General features: G+C 41.8%; 1 protein-coding gene across 7 annotated transcripts in view; it reads left to right on the top strand.

Annotated features, from left to right (window-relative positions):
• Positions 1-277: 277 nt before the first annotated feature.
• Positions 278-22,379, top strand: part of ERC2 (ELKS/RAB6-interacting/CAST family member 2) — a 907,827-nt gene continuing 885,725 nt past the window's right edge. For all 7 annotated transcript variants that reach the window (XR_015552235.1, XM_087431197.1, XM_087431195.1 and 4 more), the window contains exon 1: positions 278-390. The gene's annotated coding sequence lies outside the window, so the exon portion shown is untranslated. The remainder of the gene's footprint in view (positions 391-22,379) is intronic.

Genomic DNA, 22,379 nt, shown 5'->3' with positions numbered 1-22,379 from the left:
GTCCCAGCCCCGGCCCCCCCAGCGGCTCCTCGGGAATGCTGGGAATGTGAGTCAGGGCCACGGCCGGCAAGCAAGCGCGCCGAGCGGCCGGGCGGGGGGCCCGGCAGAGCGCAGCTCTGGCAGCGCCGCGCGAGCACGCGTCTCGGGACTGCGGCGGGTGCCGCCCCCTCGGCCGTCAGCCCCGCCCCGCCCGGCGCCAGGCTCCGGCCCTCGGAGCGGCGCCCTCCCTTCTTCCCTCCCTCCCTGCCCCGCTCCTCCTCCTCCTCCAGCTCCTGCTCGCTCGGGCTCCGGCTCCGGCGCCGGCTCCGGCTCCTCCCGGCCGCCGGGAGCTAAGGCGACGTGAGGTTGTAAAAATCCATGTGGGACGGCTCCCGGGCGAGCATCGCAAAGGTGAGACGTCGACGCCGGGGCCGGGGCTGCTGGGCGCCCAGCTCTCACGGGGCGCCCTTGCCCGGGCATCCTCGTGCCGGGTCCCCCTCACTAGTGGGGAGCTGCATTGCGTTATCGGAGGGAGCCGAGGGGTGAACCATCCGCCTCCCCCAGGGCTTTCTGGGGCGGGGGAAAGGATGGGGCGGCCTAAGGGTGGATTTGCCTTGATGTAGAAACCCCTGGATTGGAACAAGTGCACGGCTTCCTCCGGCGCGCGGGCGCCGCTCGCTCGTCCCGGCGGCCCGGGCCACCTCCTGCAGTCCCTCTCCGGCAGCCAACCTCACTGCCATCGCCTTTCTTTTCTCCGGCTCCCCCTCTTTCGCCTGGCTTTCCCCTTCTTCCCCGAGGGGTGGGGTGTTCGCGGGGGCAAGGGTCTCGGGGAACCCCAAGCAGAACAAAGTGGAGAAAGGTGGAGCCCCAGCCCGGGGGGTGGGGTGCCTGGCTGTCTCAGTGGGCTCCGAGGGGAACGTGTTAAAAAAAAAAAATCCGTGTCAGGGAAAATGAAGCCGGATTTATTGGGGAGGGTTAGGGGGTGGTGGTGTATGAAAACGAATACGACGTGAAATTAAACTGAACGACATTCCTTCCCTCCTCCTCCCCATCTCCGAATTATACAAGAAAAGGGATACTTAGAGGGGTGTACCTATTTTTTTTTTTTTTAAATTACTGTCCGAGCCTTTGAAAGATCATCTTAGGACAGTGAAGATTAAGGGCTGCTTTGGTGCGGGATAATAAAACAGCGCTCGTAAACTCTCCGGTCGGCTCTGCCTTATTTATATTGTACTTAAGGGTCTCTGATCTCCTTGCCAGAGAGGGAGGGTCCGCTCTGTTACGAGCAGATCGATTTTAGGCGGCTACCTGCCTTTGCTGGATGAAAGGCAATTTACTCCCGGAGCGGTGAATTGTCAGGTCCCTTTGTGATTGACAGCCACACCTGCCACTTATGTAGGCAGAACGGGGACCGGTGGAATCCCAAGAGCCAATCAATGCTCGGGAGAGGAGGGCAGCTCCCACTTGTCATGGTTAGTTTCCTGGTTGGCTTTTTAAATCAGTGGTTTTACTTAACCATTGGTTTGCACCAGGTATGAGGCTCCAGCTGTGAGAGGCAGACAAACGAGAAGAAAACTCTTCGAAAATGAGCTTAGAAGCAAGTATGCTTGACTTGTGTTTGTCTCCCCCCGCCCTTTATCACTTATAGTAGTTGGGGATGCTTAGGCCGTTGGCTTAAAAATGAAAATGAAAATGAAATGGGCCTGTGTAAAGAATGAAATGGGGGTGGGAAGGGTGTTGGGGTTAGAATTGTCCACCTATTGCTCTAGAATTGCAGGCTCCTTTATGAGACTCCATTTACTGTTGAGCTATCTGGAAAAGGGTGTGGCACTTTGTCTCCTATGGTCACTCTTGTCCTTGTAAAGTCACATTGTTTCTCAGTATACAGTACTTGGCTCTTGGCTGTTTCAGATGGATTTATAAGATATTTTTGAAGCAGGCAAGCATGCTTTATTAGGATTAGCACGAACAGAAGAGATTTAGTTTTTGACAGTGTAACTCAACTTGTGGAAGTGAGGGCTGCCTTCTTCACTTCCAGTTTGGATGTCAGTTTGGAGGTGGCAGTGGGGTCAAGCCAGATCCTTTCTGGAGGGTAGAAGAGTTTGCCTGTAAGGTGAGTTTGCTTCTAAGGTGAGCCGTCTTGTTGGTCTGCTTCTGTGTTTTAATAAAAAAGCCTTGTACAGTTTGGAGGGGGCGGTGTTTGGATGGTAATGGAAGCACGACTTTCACCAGCAAGACTTTCACAAGTGGATGGATTGTGGGTGGAAGGACCAGATCCTTCTCAATTCTCTGTTTTAGCGAAAGGCTTATTTTTCAACACCCTTCTCCCTGAATTCAGTAGAAAAATTACTGTTTGATCCAAAACAAAATTAAGAGCTGTCACCTTATAGAAGCTGTACCTGGATGTGAGTGTAAAGCTGTGCATTCAGCATTTCATGAACAGATTGTGAGCCAGAGTACTGATCAGGATGGTCTTCATGTTGGAGCCGAGTCTGTCAAGGTAGTATTATCACTATTAATATTATCATTATTAATATTATTGCATATGCTAGCACTTTGCTGAGTACTTTACATGCGTTATCTTTTTAAACCTTGCAGAACCCCTATGAGGTAGGTACTATTATTATTCCCAAATTATAGATGAGGAAACTAAAAGGAGCTAAGTATCTTGCCAGTTTAGTGTGAGAGCAAGAACTGGAGCCCAGGCTTCTCTGACCCATAGCCCATGACCTTGGCCATGGCCTTGAATTCAAATTTTGGTTGTGCAGTTTCACGTGTCCAGTCTGAAGTGTGGGCTCTCCCAGCATACATAGGGCCTATTCTGTTAAGAGTCCACTGCGATGTTGATCATCTTTGCACTATCCTATTTGCCTTGTCACTTTGAAGGCTGTCACTTCTACCAATAGGCAAATTTAGTAACTTGGTGTATTACGTATTTCTAGTAGGTCAGCTTTGGCCAATGGAAATTTGGTTCCAAACTTAAGGATGATGACTTAAAAGAAAATAAAAAAAACAAAATTTACACTATTCCATTTTTCTCCGTACCTTAAATTTCCAATTGGAATTTTGAATAGGTCTTGGTTGAGTATGTGCTCTTGACATCATTCAATTGACGCTTTTTTTTTTGCTAAAGGATTGAAATTTTGTTTTCTCTTTCACTTACCAAGAGACTCTTTTTCATTAGTGATTAAATATAATTGTATTTAAAATTATTCTATTAAAATAGTAAGACTCTCTTGTTTTATTATGTTGGAAAAGCCACAAGACTTAAGCCTTATCAGTGTCTTCCCTTTGGTGAAACTCAATGGTCATAGTTTGCCAAACAGGTATCCTAAAAAATGAGTTTAGATGAATGGTGTTAAGAGTCTGCAAATTCATCTCCACAGATAGTTTTTGACTTTGGTGAGGATGACTTTGTACAATCTACGTTTCTTTTTGTTTCACTAGAACATCCTTTAACCCATTTTATCAGCTAAGAAGTTAACATTTTGGCTGTGATATGGGAGACCTACTTGCCAGCCAACAGTTTAGTTTCAGCAATGTTTATATTATTCCTTGATACTTTATTGTGATTTTCCTTATTTTAGAAAGATAGTAAAACAAATGGAAAACAGAAAGCACTGACATTAATGAGAATGTAGGTCTCATAAATTTAAAACAGTTGATCCAAAGATAGAAATCATTGTGTGTACCAAAGGCAGAGATTCTTCAGCTTGTTCTTTCTTATGTGAAGAAAAAGAATACAATGAATATGTAAGAAATGCTAAAATATATCAAATGGTAAAAGATATATTAGTCAACTTTTGCTGCATAACAAAACTCCCTGACTTACAGCAACAGTTATTTATTCTCATACTCATGAGTCTTTAGGTGGATTGTGATTTGGCTGATCTAGGCTGGACTCCTTGGGTTGGTTCTAACGTGGGTTACAGGTTGGGCTCTGGTCTGCTCCACATGTGTTTTGGGGCCCACGCTGAAGAGAGCAGCTACTTGGGGCATGCTTTTCTCATGGCAGATTACTGCATTCAAGAGCCAAGCTAAATTGTACAGCAAATGTCATTTCCACTGACAATGTTTTTGGATACAGCAAGACACATGATGAAGCCCATCATCCATGGGTAAAAGTAGACTTTGTACATTGTAGGGGAGGGAATATTTGATGAACTATAATCTGAACTCCCACAATGTGTAAAAAGTGTGGTGTTATTAGAGAATTTTACATTTTTTTCTTCTCATTCTCTTCTCATTTTAATGCAGTCTTCATCCCCTTATCCCACCCCTAGCTTTATGACATATAAACCTGGTGTTTAACTTTTGCATTTCAAAAATATATCATATTTGATTCTACAGGATTGACTGTAAAAGCAGGTATAAGTATGTATATGAATTACTTAAATTATCAAGGCACTATTTGTTAGAACCTACTGTGTTCCAAGGGACTATCCTCAATGGAGTGATGAACACAGGAATTTTTGTCTGATGTGGGTCCTGCCACCATAGAAGTTATTATTAGGAGTAGGTGTCAGAAAAGACTTCTTGGATGAAATGGCATTTTCTTGGACCTTGAAGCAGGGATAGTGTTGCAGATACAAATAGAGCAGTGGATATAGTAGAAATGTAAGGAGTGCATCTGGATATAATGAGTTTATTCCATTTGGTCAGAGGATAAGATAGATGAATAATAATAATAACAATAATAATTATAATAATAGCAATAATTATAGCTTAACTTTTTTGGAGCAGTTAACTATGTGCTAGGTACTATGCTTAGCACTTTACATAAAATATCTCATCTAATATTGGGGTAGACATTGCTGATTGCCCATCCAATATTCATTCTCTCCTTTCTAACTAAAAGAACTCCAATTTTGTTTGAGATGGAAGTATGCCCATCTCACTTTCCCAGACTCTTATACAGCCTAGAGTGGCCATGAAACTCAGATCTTATAATGATGTAAGTGGATGTTGTTGGACAAGGTCTTTCCTGAAAGCTTAGTGAGGAGGACACACTTGGCTGGTATACCCCCAACAGCTTTTGGCCCCTTTCTTCTTCTTGCTGCTGGAAACAATGGTGCAATGCCTAGAGGGGCAGCAGCCACTACAACAACAAAGATAAGACTCTGTTAAAAATGGCAAAGCTGGACCTGGAAGGATCTTGGTCTTGATGACATTGTTGAGCCATTGTACCAGCATTGCATAAAATAAATAACCTCCTTACTCGTAAGCCACTATTACTTGTAGTCAAACATAAATCTCACCAATACATACCTTCTCAAGAGTCTCTCAAAGTAGATACCACCATACCTATTTTATGGGTGAGCCATCGAAACTCAGATTAAAGAACTTGCACAAGATCTAGGATTCATTACTATGTCATTTTGACTTTCCGGCCCATCATCCTGCCTTTGGCTGGGCAGGATAAGTACTACAGCAGAGATAATGTTGGATGGTAGGTTGGGGTAAAATTGAGGAAGCAACTGGATTCCAGGTTGAAAAGTTTGAGTTTTATTTCATGAGCTAGCGAGTATAAAATGATTTGAAAAAGACAGAGACTGCGGGTTGGAAGACCATTGAGGCTTAAGTACGTGACACCCAGTGCTTTAGTGTGAATCAAGGTGGAGGAAAAGCTAGGCACAAAGCAGAGCTGGGATCTTGAGAAGGGAATGGAATTGAGTGAACACAAATCATAGTTGGCTGTGAACCTGTAATCTTCTGAGAACAAAATGAGTTTCCTGAAGGTTAGTATTAACTTCTACTAATGGCATCACATTTGCCAGGAAGTAGGGAATGAGTAATGTAGAGAATTGCTAATGGGATGTGAATCATTATTTAGTACAAAAGGGTGGGGACTTCTACTTTTTGTCCATACCATTTATTGAGCCCTTGACGACCTTGTATGACATGATTTTGGTCTGTGTCTGGCTCCATTGTACCAGTTAAAGTTAGCAGAGATGAAGGGTAAGGCCAGAGGGTGGCACAATGGTACAACAAATTCTGTCAATGGACTTTCAGCTACGTGTAGCTTAATGATGGGGGTACGATCTGAGAAATGCGTTGTTAGGTGATTTCGTTGTGCGAACATCATAGAGGGTACTTACACAAACCTAGATGGTGTAGCCCACTACATACCTAGGCTCTGTGGTACTAATCTTTTGGGACCACTGTTGTATATGCTGGCTGTTGTTGACCAATATGTCACTATGCGGCACATGACTGTATTTCCACATCTGCTAAACATTCCAGAGCTTTCTTGGGGGTGGGGAGGGGTCACTTTAACTTCCTGGGCCTCACTTATTTTCTGTCTCTTTCTACTTTTTTAATCTGTAAAATAAAGGATTTGGTTTATGTTAGTGGTTTTCAAATGTTTTTCAGCTGTAGACACTTTTTTTATTTCCTAAATAAAAGCTTATCTGGGCCTTCAGTATATTTATAGAAAAAAGCAAAATTGCTCTGAAAATTCAGGGTCCACGTTTATGTTGTCTGAGATGTCTTTTTGTTGAGGCCACTGCTCTAAAATGATCCCTACACACTCTCCCAGGTCCAGGATTATGTGAACCTTCGAGCTGTCCAGATGTTTTATTTGAGCCTCCTCCTTAACAAATCTCTCTGTTATTCCACAGCTTCTTGTGTCTTAGTATCATCTGTGGAGAGACTGTTAATGTTCCCCAGAGCCACTCTTTCTCTCCTTCCAGGCATATGTTGGAAGTGACTTGTGTCACTTCTCTGCTAGAACATTTAATTTCCAGTGCTCTCTTCTACTACGGTGATGATCATGGAAGCAAGAGTTGAGACGGAGCCTCCATCTGCCTGGGTCCCTGAGTCACTAAAAGAACAAAGCTCCCAGTCAGCTGGCACTGGACATATAATGTGACCAAGAAATTAACCTTTGTCCTTTTAAGCCATTGAGATTTTTGTGATTGTTTATGCAGCACTTTTTTTTTTAGCTTGTCCTTACTGATAGATCACCTTTTAGCATATCTGCTAAACTTAACTTACTTTTTACGTGTCTTCTGGATCAACCTGAAGCCTGGCCAACTTGTCCTTAATTTGTGCTTAGGAAAGCGTTAGGCAGGCATCTACATTGGCTGTCCATGCAGGTCTTTGTACTAATAGTTTCTTTGAATTGGAATACTTATGCTCAATAACATTTGGTATCACGTTAAAAAAAGTCTGAAGATATATTGTGTAGTGTACCTTACTTTTCTTTAAAAGAAAGCTTTTACTTTAATGTCCTGTTGCTTTTTTAGGTAATAGAATCTCAGTGGCTTGGGGAAGATGATGGGAATAATGATTATCAGTTACCATAATAATGGCTACTATTGAATGAATACTCATTCATTGATTTGTGAAATATTTATTGAGCATCTACTATGTGATAGGCCCTAGGGGTATAGAGGTGAACCACAGATAGTTCCTCACTTGGAGCTTACACTCTAGTTGAGGGTCATGGATAAGTTTGCTCTGTTCTATGAAGGACACCATTTATTGAGCATTTACTCTGTGCTAGGTGCTTTATATCCCTCATTTCATACTACCTATACAGGAAAGTGTATTATCCCCATTTTATAGATGAGGAAACTGAGGCTCAAAGAATTTGATAAGCTCTGTGAAGGCAAGAGCTCTTGCCTTTTATATATCCCCAGTGCCTAGAAGAGTGTCTGACACATAGTAGATGCTCCATAAATATTTGTTGAATGAATGAGTGACTAGAAGAATGAATGCTGTGGCAGAGCCAGAATTTGAGCCCATGTCTCCCTGACTCTCAAGGCTGCTAAATTATCCCTGGTCATAGTGGGAGCAGTATGTGGCTCCATGATTACAACAGAAACAACTGAGCCCCACTAGTCTCAATGCCAAGGGCACCAGGCAGAGCCAGGCTGCCTCTCTTTCACAGCTAGGGCCGAGTCCTCTGTGTGATTTGCCACTCTGCCTCAGGTGGGGGAGCTCAAGACCACTACCTCACTGACTTAATTGCTGATATAATTGGTCACCCCTCTGTTGGGCCAGTTCAACTTCTGCCCTAGCTGAATTTCTTTAGCACTTGCCTGACCCTGTTTCTCAGAGCTGCACCTCAATTTCTGCTTTTAACCTTTTGGGCATTCCTTCTCCACTTCTACCTTCCAGATTTATTGCTTTGAAGTTCCAGGAAATCTCTAGTTGCTGGCACCTAGTGGACACTCAACTAAATTAAAAAAAAAGAGATGGAAAGAAAGAAAGGCAGCCAGCACTTTCAGGAAGGAGCTAAGTGATTACTTTTTCCTGGAAGTCACTAGTGAGATTGCGGCCCCAGCAGATGAGGAGTATGGGTCGGGTCGGAGGGCATCTCGGGGATACACCTGTAGATGGAAGGCCAGTGGGAGTGTTTCTAGATGCCTTATACCAGCAACTCTACTTTGCCACGGTTTGTTCTTCAGATTCTACATTTTGCTCACTTAATTCTCTCGTATGTGTGCATGCGTGTGCATGTGTATGTGTATGAGTGTGTGTGTGGGGTCTGATAGTGTTCCTTCTCTTTTCCTGCCTTACAGATTTCCACCCCTAAATGTAGTTGTCATTCCGTGATTTCAGAGCATGAAAGAATTGCAGGCAGCAAAGTGCATTCCCTGTAAATGTATTAAGAGCAAACTATTAATTCAAGGCAACTTAGTGGCTCAGAAAACAAGAGCTTAAATGGGAATTGAGCAGTGTGACTGTTCTTTAGGAATACTCTCAGATCCTTATACAAACCGTGAGAGACTTTCCACTAAAACGGTATGATTAATTATAGCAAGAAAGAGCAGGGTTTTATATAAGAAATTAAATCTTGTTGTGCACTGTCATTACTGGTTCTTATGTAGCAAATTTCTCTAGAACAAGGTGGGTGTGGTCAGGGTGGGAAGTTCATCTTTTGTGAGCTCAAGGTAATTGAAGGTGGATTTGGGAGCTGCTCTGGGGGTGGAGAACTCCATTCTAAAGGTAGAAGTTTGAGTGGCTCTGCAAGATATGGGGTTGGGCTGGTACCATGATCTCTGGTTATTTTCTCAGTGACATTGGTGGACACCAAAATCCTACCAAGATGGCTTTCTTGTACCTGTTTAAGGCAGATTAGCCTTGCTGCCTTCCTGCTGGCTGGCTCCAAGCTAACTGTCATCACCTGGAGGAGCAAGACTGGTTCAAAGGGCAGGATCCTAGTGGAGCCATGTTGTTGATTCTTTCACGTTCGGCCCCCAAGAGAGGGCTTTTGATGTGTTTTTTTTACTTCGGGCAATATGTGTTTTTTCTCTCCTTCCAGGTAAGGTTCTCTACTACTCCTTTGTTTCCCATTTTGGCTCTTTAGCCATCTTGTTCCTGAAGCCTCTCCATGGGGGGAAGCTGGAAGTTGGGTGATGAATGGGACGATAGCTTGGCATTCTTAGGGGCTCATTGAAAATGGGTCCTGTTTGATGCTGGGTGGATACAAAAGCAATTGAGTTTCAGTGACTGCTGTTCATCAGGCTTGCAAGCACAGAGCAATTAGCAGGGGTACACAAGGGAAATTTTTTACTCAAGGGAAATCTTTCTTAGCCTTTTTTGTTAAGGCTAAGAAAGAACCATCTTTTCATACACAGGCTTCAAATACATTGACAGGCCACCTTGAATTCAACAACATGAATAGTTGCTTAGAATAACTTCAGAGCAGATTCTTTTGGATATAGAGAAGTGAGCCCTGACCTGCAAGTCAAAAGACCTAAGTTCCATTTCTGGCTTTGCCACTAGCTTTCTCCTTATTTGTGGATCTCTATTTCTTGATATGTATCAAAATCATCTGGCCCTTTTCCAGATATAAAATGATATTTTTCTACAACAGTTTTTTCATGCAAAGTATCAACTAAGTAACTGTCATTTTATGAGCTATTTTATCCTGGAAGTAAACAAGAATGGCTGGTGTGCTTTCATGATGGACTTTATTAACAAAGAGTTAAGCCATTGTATTATATATTCACCATATGTGTGTGTGTTTGCTTTATGCCAGCCCTCTGCTGGGCACGGGGATGCAGCTGTAAACAGAGCAGGTGATTTTACGGGGCTTGAGAATTGTAGCCTCTAGTGGGGCACCAGACAAGTAAGCAGGCTATTGTAGTGGGTGTTTCTATGGGGGAGTACCCAGGCTATCATGTAGGACTTAGCAGATTCATGGATGAAGGATGAGGGAAGGCTTCTTGAGGAAGGTAATACCTAAGGTGAGGTGGAACGCTAAGTGGAATTAGCTGGGATGGGCTTGGTTTTGATGGTATAAGTAACAGAGGGAACAGTCCAAGTTCAAAAGTGAGCAAGAGGATGGGAGATTTGGAGTCTGGGGAGGTGAAAATAGACTTGTGTAGCTGGAGATTAGCTAGGCTGGGGGTGGGGGATGATACGAGAAGTCAGAGAGAGTGATAGGCGTGAAGACCCCGTGAGCCACTAAGGAGATGAGGCTCAAGTTTAACCATCATGGGGTTTCTGGTAGGGGAATAACACAACCAGAGACCCCAAATTTTCTTTATTTTTCTTTCATTCCACTTTCTTGGCAATAACTACCTGCTCTTGGTGCTTGTGGGAGTATGGGGTTAGTTCGAAAATTGGCCCCTGTACACAGAGTGCAAGGAGAGACCAAAGAAAGAGGCAGACCACTCCAGATTGGTAGGTGCCAGTTTAATAAACAAGGGAACTTACATACAAGGATTGTCGTGGCAGCTGCAAGACAAGTAGATCTTCGCACCTGCCCACCAGAATCTTCAAAGTTTATATAGAGGCCTTAACTGGGTTCAGTCATGTATTCAGTCCAGATGGTCTCAACAACACCTTACTTTCTCGAGGCTACATCCTTGAAGTGGCTCTGGCTATGGGAACAGTGGCAGAACATACATTTCAAGGACAGGGGAGGGAGGTGAGGATCCTCAGATTGCCCAGGTCCAGCTCTCTGGTCAACTAGCGGTCATGTCCTCTTGATGACCTTCCCCAAGAGGGTTTGAAATGGGATGAGGGAGTGGAAGGATGACCTACAAAACAATAGAAAGATTACGAATATGGCCTTGGGAATCCTAGCAGTGTCCTTTCTGATTTCATTGACTAAACATAATTTATGTAGCCTTAACAACTTTAAAAGACCATTTTTCAGGTGAAAATGCTCATGAGAAAAGATCTGCAGTGGGATTCCACACCACTTGTTGATTTTGAGAATCTTGCCAAATATCATCTTGGGCCAAGTTCTTTCCAGTGAGTTTTACACAGAGCACAGAAAGTATGGATCTTGTTTTAAAATCTTTGCAAATGTTTGCAGTTAATGGATGGAATTAAACTGACTTTGTTAGACGGATAGAGGGAAATACTTGGAGTAGTTCATAGTGTACAGCTTCTGAAAGTGGTGTGACAAAGTTCATGAGTGGACATGGTTTAATTATTCCCTGAATTGTTCAGGAGGGGGAGTTATGTGCTGAAACTGTATTCAACGCCCCATGCATACCAGCTACCTATGACTTTACTTTTGGATGATTTATACCACTTTTGTACATTAGATGGTAACATTGCTAAACTACCTTTTATACATTAATCTTGACTTCTGTGCTTCAGCTTACAAACCAACGTTTTGAGCTGTTGTATCACGGCCTTACCTGCCAACAAGTAGTTTTATTTCAGCGGCATCACCATATTTTTATAGCAGAGTTTGTGCCATCATTTGAATATTTCTTGACTCTTGTCGTTATGTTATGAAAAGTAAGTGGAAAATGGAAAAATGTAGGCAGTACTATAGGGATAAGTATGAGCCTCATAAATGTAATGTAATTGAAGCAGAAATAGAAGCCATTAGACATGCCCAATATGGATGGTGTTTACCCTCAGTCAGATGCTTTGGACTTAAGTTGGCCAACTATAATAGCTGTGAGGGATAAGAAGAAAGTTAAAGGCCATGGACATATGAAATGTTGGAAAAAGGCTTTGGAGATTATGATAAAGTGCAAGGTGTAATTTGGGATTTTATTATTTATTTTTTGGGGGAACAGAGCTTCTCTTTTTAACATGTAAGTCTAAGTCAACTTTTGTTTGTTAAGCATTTAAAAAAATACACATTCAGAAAGGCATTTCCTACAAAAGTAGGGAATAGAAATTGGATTTCTCATCAGTCATATTTAGGAAAGTCCACCAGGGTCAGGCACCTCTTCCTTTGGTTTGCTAATTGGCATAGGTGATCATTGTGCTGCCAAAATTCTCTGTGTATTTTGGAAAACAAGTAAGAGAAACCAAAGCAAATAAAATGGTACTTAGCAAAAGATAGACCTCAATGGATTTTCATGATTCCATGGTTTCATCTGGTGCACTGTGGAACGGGAAAAGACTGAATGTGTCTTATTCCTCACCATAGGCCTTAGTGATGCTAAGATGGTACATTCGGAGCCAAAGAGAAAGAAGGGTAAGAATTAAGGCTTGTGTACAGTTAACCCCACAGCCCTCTGATTCTCCAAATCAGGACGCTATGGTTGTGATCTGTCTGCCTTGGAGGATCTGGTTGATATCTGGGAGCTTATTTAACTTCCTTTGTGGGATCAGTCCACTTCTAAGCAAAAGATTGAGTTGGATGCAAAATTCCAGTTCCTTTTGATGCCTCTTGTGGTTAAATGTTGAATGTTAAATCATGGGAGATGTTAATCAGGTGGAAGATGGGAAAGAGTAGCTCTTGTATTTCTAATCTCTCCCTTAAACTGAGAAAGCATAGTTTTTCGTCTACCAAAAAGGCAGATAACTATTGGACCAGAAGTTTGAGAAACTCATATTAAGTACCTGTTATGTGTCAGGCACTATGCTAAGCACATTCAAGAATTGTCTCATTTAATCTTCACAATAACTCCATGGTCTAAGTATTATTGCTCATGGTGAGGTAATTAATGTTTAGAGAAGTTAAGAAACTTGCCTAGGTGTCTTAGTCTAGCTTCTCCTAGAAGCAGACCCTGAGACAAGTATTCTAATGCAAGTAATTTTTTGGGGCATACTGGGAATACCAATAGGTGAACAGGATATGAAACAGGGAGGAGAAAGCAGCCAATAGATGGGACATTATTCAGTAAGTTACTACAGTGGCAAATGGAGTTTAATCTCACAAGGAAACTCTGGAGATAGTGTACAGCACCTGCCTTAGGATGATCTCATATGAGCGCTGAGGGTGTGGGGGTATGTAACCATCAGCTCCTGTCAGTTGTTTTTTTCTTTTCGTTTTTAAAATTTATTTTTGTTATTTTTATTTTTTATTGTGGTAAAATATACATAACATCACATTTACCATTTTAACCATTTTTAAGTGTACAGTTCTGTGATATTAAGTACATTCACAATGTTGTGCAACCATCACCACTATCCATCTCCAGAATTTTTGCATCATCCCATACTGAAACTCTATTCCCATTAAACAAAGACTCCCCATTCCCTCCTGTCTTCAGACCTTGGCAACCAATATTCTACTTTCTGTCTCTATGAATACAAGTAGAATCACATAATATTTGTCCTTTTGTGTCTGGGTTAATTCACTTAGCATAATATTTTCAAGGTTCATGCATGATGTAGCATGAATCAGAATTTCATTTTTTTTAAGGATGAATAATATTCTGTTGTATTTATGTACCATATTTTGTTTATCCATTCATCCATTGATGGACATTTGGTATGTTTCTACCTTGTGCCTATTGTGGATAATGCTTCTGTGAACATTGGTGTATAAATATCTCTGTTGGTTGTTTTTGAGAGTGGCTAATTCCCTGTCACTTCCATCCTGCCCCATGTAAAAGCAGTTTTCCAAGGTTCAAAAGAAGTCCTCAGCAGAGATGCTGATATTTGCAGTGCAAAGTCCTTTGGGGCACTCTAAAATGTTCAAGTCAGAGGGACATTAGTAGGGAACTTATCATCTGCTCACAATGTCCTTACCAAAGTAAGTGGAGAAGCTAGGATTTGAGTCTTGGACTCTTGACTCAAAGCCCATGCTTTTAACTGCTGGACACTGAGCTGCCTTTAATTACAAGTGTAATAGTACTGAGATACAAAGATGAATGAGACATGGTTATTGCCTTCAAGGACCTCTCAGGGTTGAATCATCTGTCTCACAAAAGGCTCAAGGGAAAACAGTGGCATCACTTGGGCAATCTGGAACTCACAGATACATTGTACAGTGGAATCACAGATAGCAGGTGCATGGGTCCTGTTTGTCTTGACATCCCGTGATGGGGCATGCTTGGGCCAGGCATGACTGCACTCTCCATGGGGCTGTGCTCCAGGACAGGCACTCACACATGTGCTGACCATTGGAGTCATGAGTTCCAGCCCACACCCATAGATACTTCCTGGCATTCACTTGAGCTGTTTGCACAACTGTATCATCTCAGCAGGATTTATCCTCCTTTGATCCTTTCTGGTGATTGCCTTCATCTTGATATCCAAGCATCAGGAGAGTTATTTGTTAGGAAAGAAATTAGGGCTCAGGAATAAGAAAGAGAATGCTTTTGGCGGTGGTTAAAATGGTTGGTTATGTGTACCTGTGTCTGAAAAGATATCATTTACAAGTGATTTCCATTAATCTAGAGACCTAACATGAGATATTTTATCCCTGAAAGGATGACATTACCTAGATTGGTATTGTGGCAAAAGGAGAAAAGAAATAAGAGATAAATCAGTGAAAAAATGCTGCCCTATGTTTTAACCTAAATGTTAAATATTTTGTTTTAGCACTGCAGCTGTGATAGCTGGGTGTATTAGTTAGATATTGCTAGGTTATGCTGAGATAACAACCTCCAAATCTCAGTGGCTCATTTCTCTCTCATGGGTTGTCTATGGTTCTACTCCACATTGTCTTTATTCGGGGACTCAGGCTGAAAGAGTGGTCCCTTTCTTGGACGGACCATTCTTATGGTAGAGAAGAAAAAAAGCAATGGTTTGCTCTTAAGATGGCTCTCATAGCTTCTGTTTGGCTATGGCATGTGTCACTTCAGCTCACATTGCATTCAACAAAACAAGTCACATGGCCAAGACTGATGTCAGTGGGGCAGGAAGGATTCTCCTTCTATGGGAGGGAGGCTGTAGGGATGAGCCAACTAGAGAGTGACGGTGAATATTTTGAACAAATGATGCAATTTACTGCACTGGCTAAAATTTTACTCTCATGTGCGAATTGGTTAGCAACCTTTTAAACCAGCTAATCTTTTTAGATCCATGGCAATGTGTTTAATATTGTTATTCTTCTTTTATGCATAAGGAAGAAACATACTGTACTTAAGGGTCTAGTTCTCTTCCTGGGATCCATGTAAAACCACCCACATAGCTAGTATTATTATTCCTAATAATTCAGTTAATTGTGCTATCTTTCAAGAACCGATCATAGAGATTGAAAGGGAACATTAAGGCTCAGAATCTGAATGCCTTTCATAGTCATATGTGAAATTAATAGAACAAAAAACAAAGAACTAATTATTAACAACAGGATGAGCATCCTTTAAGAAAAGAACACAATGTGTTTGTAGTTAATATTGATGATGATGAGAGTTGTTGTATTGAGTATTTACTAAGCCTCAGGCACTGTGCTAAGCACTTACACTTTCTCTGACTTAATCATGACTCACCTTATTTTTGTGAAGTAGCCATTGTTACTCCTGCGGCCATTGTTACTTACTGAGGTATTTACTGAGGCTCAGAGAGGTTTGTTAACTTGCTCAGGGTTAAACAGATAATAAATGTGAGATTCAGGACTCAAATCCAGTATATATTTAATCATTTAATCGAGGTTTCTCAAAGTTGAATGAGAACCCTTTTAAAGAAAATAATTTCTTGTAGAACCCCAGGGTTCACTTAAATTATTGTTATTGTAATAATACTTTTAATTGTATAAACATAAAGCGGGTGAGGTTTTATTTATTTTTTTCCCTCCTACACCTTTATAAAACCTAAATCAATTTAGAAATTAAGTATACTTCGTATTACTAATTCAAATTAACAACATTAATTTAACCACATTAACTAAATTGCTGCTTGTTACTGGAATATGATGCCAACTATTCTGGGTGGGTTCCTTGGCAGTCAACTGGTCTACCCTGCTGTGTGCTGGGTGATGACTCAGTTCTCCCACCATATTCATAATATTCAATTTCTGTGAAACTTTGATTCATACTGAGGAACTTGACATCCCTCACCTTTCACTAGGTGAGAACACATCATTTAGATTCCCAAGTCCATCTTTTTTCCTTTCTTTTTTTTTTTTGTTAGTGAGGAAGATCAGCCCTGAGCTAACATCCATGCCAATCCTCCTCTTTTTGCTGAGGAAGATTGGCCCTGGGCTAACATCTGTGCCCATCTTCCTCTACTTTATATGGGACGCTGCCACAGCATGGCTTGACAAACAGTGCACTGGTGCATGCCTGGGATCTGAACCTGCGAACCCTCGGGCCGCCAAAGCCGAGCGCAGGTGCTTAACTGCTACACCACTGGCCAGCCCCTTTTTTCCTTTCTCATTGACGCATGGTGATTCCTTAGGGTACAGCTTGTTGCTCAAACTCAATGGGCACAGCTGCTGTGATGAGCAAGAATATCTTTAAATTATTTGTTTTCAGATTATTGAAATAAAAACAATCTTGAGTTCTCATGAGATTTGTAAATTCTTTAATATACATGACTATGGATTTGCCCCCTCCTTCTCAGTTCTTGCCCAGGTTAAAAAACTGAATTTTCTCTCTCTGGTATTACTCTGTCTTTCTTTAATAGGACTCTCTCCATCTGAGACCACAGCATATCACTCCCAGAAAAGCTCTCATCTGTTTCCAGTGTTCACAACACCTGGGAGCCTTGCACAATAACTAGAGTTGCTCATGTAAACCTGAATAAAGGGGCTATCGCTCCCTTTTGAAATGGAGGGATTTGGGTCTCTGGAAGATCAGAAGCCATATCATAAACCATATTAGGATTTCTCCTCTAGAAATATTTGTTGAAATATTCTCTAGAAATAATCAAAAATAGATTTGAGCCATGTCCCATAATTTCCCTTTTAATATATTTTTGTGTTAGATAAGCTTAACCTTATCCATGCACTAAGAGATTTAACTCTGTTACTTGATAACTTAATGTAGTTATTGACTCTCATTCATATAATTTCAGTTTTTAGAGAAGTTTCTGAGTACCATTCAGCACCCTGAACTTGGCCCTTGCTAAAGGCTCATGCGACTCCTCCATGGTGATCAGTCATATTTTTGAGACACCTCAGAGTTAGGATATAACATTTATTTTTTTCTTTTCTTTCCAGAATACATGATGAATACTTGTCTCTGAAATCTGCACATTTAAGCCATTTCCCATCCCTTGCTATTGATTGTTGTCTTTTTTTTTTGGAATAGCTTATGATCTTTGCTAAAATTTTTCCTTTTATGTGTGATTGTGTGTATATTCTTTTCTAGTAAAAGGTTATTTAGATGTAATTCCTATGTGTTGATTTTAAATGTAGAAAAATTTTGTGTGATTGGATTTTTAGGGGCAAAGGGGTAGAGTTGTTATTCTTCTACCTTTCTACCATTTTCTCTGAAACATCTGTTAGTTGACAGATTGAGGATTTTTTAGTGTAAGACCCAATAATTCCTGAATATTCTTTTTGTAGGTACACTACAGCTAAAGCTTTACCAATTGACATTTTACGTTTGCAGATTAAAGGAAATGCCAGATGTTTTAAAAACGAATCTAAAAACCTTATTTATCTCTTCAGTGCAACCAGCTTAATTTGTTACATTTATGAAACTTTATGAGGCAATGAATAATGTTGTTATAATCAGCATATTATATTAACTGTAATTGTTTTTTAATTTGATTTAGCATCTCAAATTATTTTTTATTTTTACTGTTTATTGTTTGAGGTTTTGCTGTATTTATAACTCATGGATTTAGATGTGTGCTAGATAGTGGTCTGTTCCTTTAACAAAAGTTACTAAGTGTTTCAGATTTTAAATTTAATTGTTTGGAATAAATTGATAGAGTTTGAAATTAAAACAATGGAAATGGTAAATGGAAAGTGCAGTTAACTAATACTTGGGTATATAGAGTCCTTATCTTGTAGTACAGAATATAGACAGCCTCTTCTCTTAAGCACCTTACCATAAAATACAGCCAAGGCAGCTCAACATTTAATCATGCTAAATCTGCACATGGAAAACAGTAATTATAAAACAAGTTTGAGGAACTAAAGGAGAGAATAGTGATGTGTGGATGAGTGTGTCTAAGTTGCAGCTTATTGGAGAATGGTGGGAAAGCATTTTTGAAAATCTCTGCTATGTCAAGCTGGACTTCTTTTTCCTGATTCATAGCATTGTGGCATTTAAAGATGAAAGGCTGCTTATTGGGACTTTCAGTACCTACTGATGCATAATATTGTAGCCTGCAGACTATGGGAAAATGTCCATTTTTCTTTCCAGTTTTAAAAAATGGTTGCTGTCTTGAGCGTTTTTGAATAGTAGGCTGAGTTTGACTCAGGAATGTCTGACAAGGCAGGCTTAGTAGACTGAGAGAATTCTAAGATCACTTTGAGGTTCTGTTCTTGTAGCCTTAGGCTTATCAAAGTTAGCTTTTATTGAGCATTAGCTGTGTGCTGGGCATTGTGCTAATGACTTTTCTTCCATCATCTTATTTAATCTTTCTCAAGTTGCTATGAAAAGTACTGCTATTATCCCCATTTTACAGCTGAGAAAAGTGAGGATCAGAGAAGTGAAGTAATTTGCTTAACGCCACTCATCAAGAAATAGAGATGTGACTCCAACCAGATCTGATTTTAAGGTCCCTTCTTTCCTTTTTTAAAACACTATGTCTCATCTCTCTGGCTATAATTACAAAACTGTTGCGTTAACTGCCATGGAAGTGATTTCAATGATATGATGAAAATGTCATAACATTAAATATGTTCATTCAAATATTCAAAAACTGTTTTATGGTCTCTCCTTCGTACCCTTAGATCTGGGCAGGAAGAGCCCCTGCACAGGGCCTCAGGCTTTAGAGGGCCCGCTCTGGCCCTCATCTGACTGCACCTTCCCCAGGGGTGAGAAGTCTGTGGGGCCAAGTGGAGGTGCCCACCTGGAGCCTGTGCCCGACATTCTGGGGTCCACTTTGGTACCCACAGGCCTGGGACCTCCCTGCCTAAATGACCCTGAATTGTCTTTCAGGATCTGCTTGGGCTTCTTTGCCAGATCTGTCCTCCTGAGGACAAATCATGTACCAGTGTGTAACCATTAAGCCTAGAGTTGCTGAGGGGCACCTATTTGTGGGAGTGTAGACTAGGTGTCAGCAAACTACAGCCTGTGGGCCAAATCCAACTAACACCTATTTTTGCAAATAGAGTTTTATTGGAAAACAGCCACACTGATTTGGTTATGAATTGTCTATGGCTGCTTTCGTGCTGAAATGGCAGAACTGAATAGTTGTGAAAGAGACCGAATGGCCTGCAAAGCCTAAAATATTTACTATCTGATTTTTATAGAAAAAGTTTGCTGGCCCCTAGTATAGACGGAGCTAGCCTAGTGTGCAGTCTGCTGAGTTCACGTGTGTGAGGCCCCTGGGGTGTGATTGAGCCAGGGGTGGGGAGAGAAGGATGTTGGCAGGGGGCAGACTTGCCTCTTGCCACCATGTTTTGGCCAGAACTCTGAAGATTCCAAGAATTCTAAGTTCAAAATTCAAACCTCACCTTCCACATCTTTGTATTTGTCTAGGTAGGAAGATAGAATATATTTTATTTACCAGTTTGTTAGCTGGATTTACAACTTTAAAATATGTAGACGTATCGTTCTTGGGCCTCCATTTGTACTCTTGCTCTGGGCCCCACAAATGTTAGAATGAATGTTAAACCCTGGAGTGCAGTGTAAGGGCTTGAAGTAGGAGGGAAGAGAGACCCTAAAAAGTAATCACACAAATTAATATGGAATTATGAAGTGTAGAAGTGCTTTTGGGTCATATATGGATTATTCAAAAACCTTGCTTCAAGTTTCATTTGTCCAAATTAAACCAAGAATGCTTGAACTCACCTGCCAGCTTAGCTGGAAGTTCCAGATGTTTCTACTAGGGCTTCCCCTACCTCTCTCCACCTCTCCCTGTCTCCTCCCCTGAACCCCTACCCCAGAATTACACTGTCCCAAAGTGAGGTGGATATGGATATAAATCCCACACCCAAACCCAGAGATGGGTTCTGTCCAACTATTCTGCCACGTGATTGCATCTTTGTGCCACAAGGTGTTGCTGCTGAGGATGTTCTTCAGAATGAAAGATGCTGTGGGCGCCCTCTATGGTCCCCACTGTATGGTCCTGCAAGGGAAGGCCAACCCAGTCTCCCCGTGGCCAAGCTCAGCCATTGGTGTGCCATACGTGGTGTAGCAGATGTCCTTGGTACTCTACCCACATCTCAGCACTCATGGCCTGTATTGGAACAGGAGGGCTTTCTCTTGGCCACCATGTAGTGCAAGCTGGAAGTGCCAGGGGAGCAGCTCTCTGTTAGTGTTGAATGGATACCTCGCCCTTATGGAAGTATAACTATGAGGCAGGTTCTACACTACCTCTCAGAGCTCCTTCAGCGGGACTGAGCCCAGTTGCCCACAACAGAAACCTCCTCAAAAATGTGCCCTATATTGACTTCCTTCATTTCGTTGTCTTAGTGCAAAATTCTCCCCTCAGTACTTCCTGGGATTACCTTCTTTTTTTTTTTTTTAAGATTTTATTTATTTTATTTTTCCCCCCAAAGCCCCAGCAGATAGTTGTATGTCATAGCTGCACATCCTTCTAGTTGCGGCATGTGGGACTCGGCCTCAGGATGGACGGAGAAGTGGTGCCTCGATGCGCACCCGGGATCCGAACCCGGGCCGCCAGCATTGCAGCGCGCGCACTTAACCACCAAGCCACAGGGCCGGCCCGGGATTACCTTCTAAATGAACCACCTGCACCCAAATCCTTGTCTCAGTGTCTGCTTGCAGGGAACTCTGCCTAAGACGCATGGACCTCCAAATGGGTTATAGCCCTGTGCGCAGCATTATGCCCTGCTGCACAAGCTCCACACAGCATGGCGATGTCTCCAGGAGCGTCCCACCTCACCCACATGCCTTGTCCATATGGATTTGTCCGTGGCTCCTGGGTCAGTTGTCTTGAGTCCCAATCACCAGCCTGGACTCCCTCTTATCTTGAAGTAATTATTTTATTTCTGGGAACTCCAGTCTTGTTTGCAACCATGTTTCTATTCCCACAGATTTCACTTACTCTGAATCCTGGGCATCGTGACTAGGATGTCAGTGACTTTCCTTCCTGAAGGCTCCAGAATCCTTTGTGCATATCAATTCCTATCTTTCATGGTTTCCTATTTTGCAAACCAAGGATCTGAGGAGGGGCAACCTTGATTGGGTTACAAAAGATTTTCTTACACTTTAACTAGAGGACCCAGTCTGCCTGGTCACTCTATTTAGCCTAAATAAGAGAGCCACTTAGATGACCCTTGCCGGGCAGATAAAATCAGTTTCTCTTATTAAAAAAATACCATGTCTTTCATACCATGAGAAAAAGCATTATACTTTGAGAGAACATAGCTGAGAGACCTGATTTAGATGGGATAGACCTTGTAGAGGGTATGCTATTGGATGCTGTGATCTGAACGATGAATAGGAATTAGCCCTGCAAAGAGAACAGCATTGTGTGAAGGCTCTGAGATAGGAAGGGACTAGATGCATTTGAGCAACAGAAAGAAGACCAAGGTAGAGTCAGTGAAGAGAGCAGCAAGAGAGAAAGCTAGAACTGTTGGCAGTGGCCAGATGCTGTAGGGCCTCTGGCCAGGGGAAGGATTTTGGTTTTTGACCAAAGAGTGCTTGGTAGCTTTGAAGGGTTTTAACTGGGTAAGGGGAGATATTTTGTGACCAGAATTGTACCTTGAAATAGCTTGGCTGATGTGTGAGAAATAGAGTGGAGGAGGATTAGAAAAGGGGAGATGCTTTAGGAGTGTGTGAGATAGCTTAAGCAAGTCGTGTGGATGCAATAGGGTGGTGATAGTAGATGAGGAAACCTCCTTTTGGAGGTAAAATTGATAGAATTTGGCAATGAACTTGAAGTGGGTAGTAAAGGAGAATGAATTCTTATTTAAGATCTTTTATATGGGCAGAAGTAGTAAAATTTAAATGCCTATAGGGGCAAGCATGAAAAGAGGGAATCAGACTGAATATAAGGTAATAGAGAGTGGAGTGGCCTGTGGTAAACCAGAGGGTGCATGCCCTCTCTTGAAGGAGCAGCTGTTGGTTGGCTCTAACCAGTTGTTGCCATGTAGAGAAGTGGGCTTGACATTGTCAGATTTTTAGATTTTTCAGGAGAAGCCAGAATCTAGATTTTAATGTGAAATGTCCGTATCTCTCTATATTGACAACTAGATCAAAATTCTAAAG

Source organism: Ceratotherium simum, chromosome 5 (genome assembly GCF_057802395.1).
Source record: "Ceratotherium simum simum isolate JZ-2026a chromosome 5, ASM5780239v1, whole genome shotgun sequence".
NCBI lineage: Eukaryota > Metazoa > Chordata > Mammalia > Perissodactyla > Rhinocerotidae > Ceratotherium > Ceratotherium simum.
Note: the sequence above shows the minus strand (reverse complement) of the source record. Positions and strands in the feature narration are given on the sequence as shown.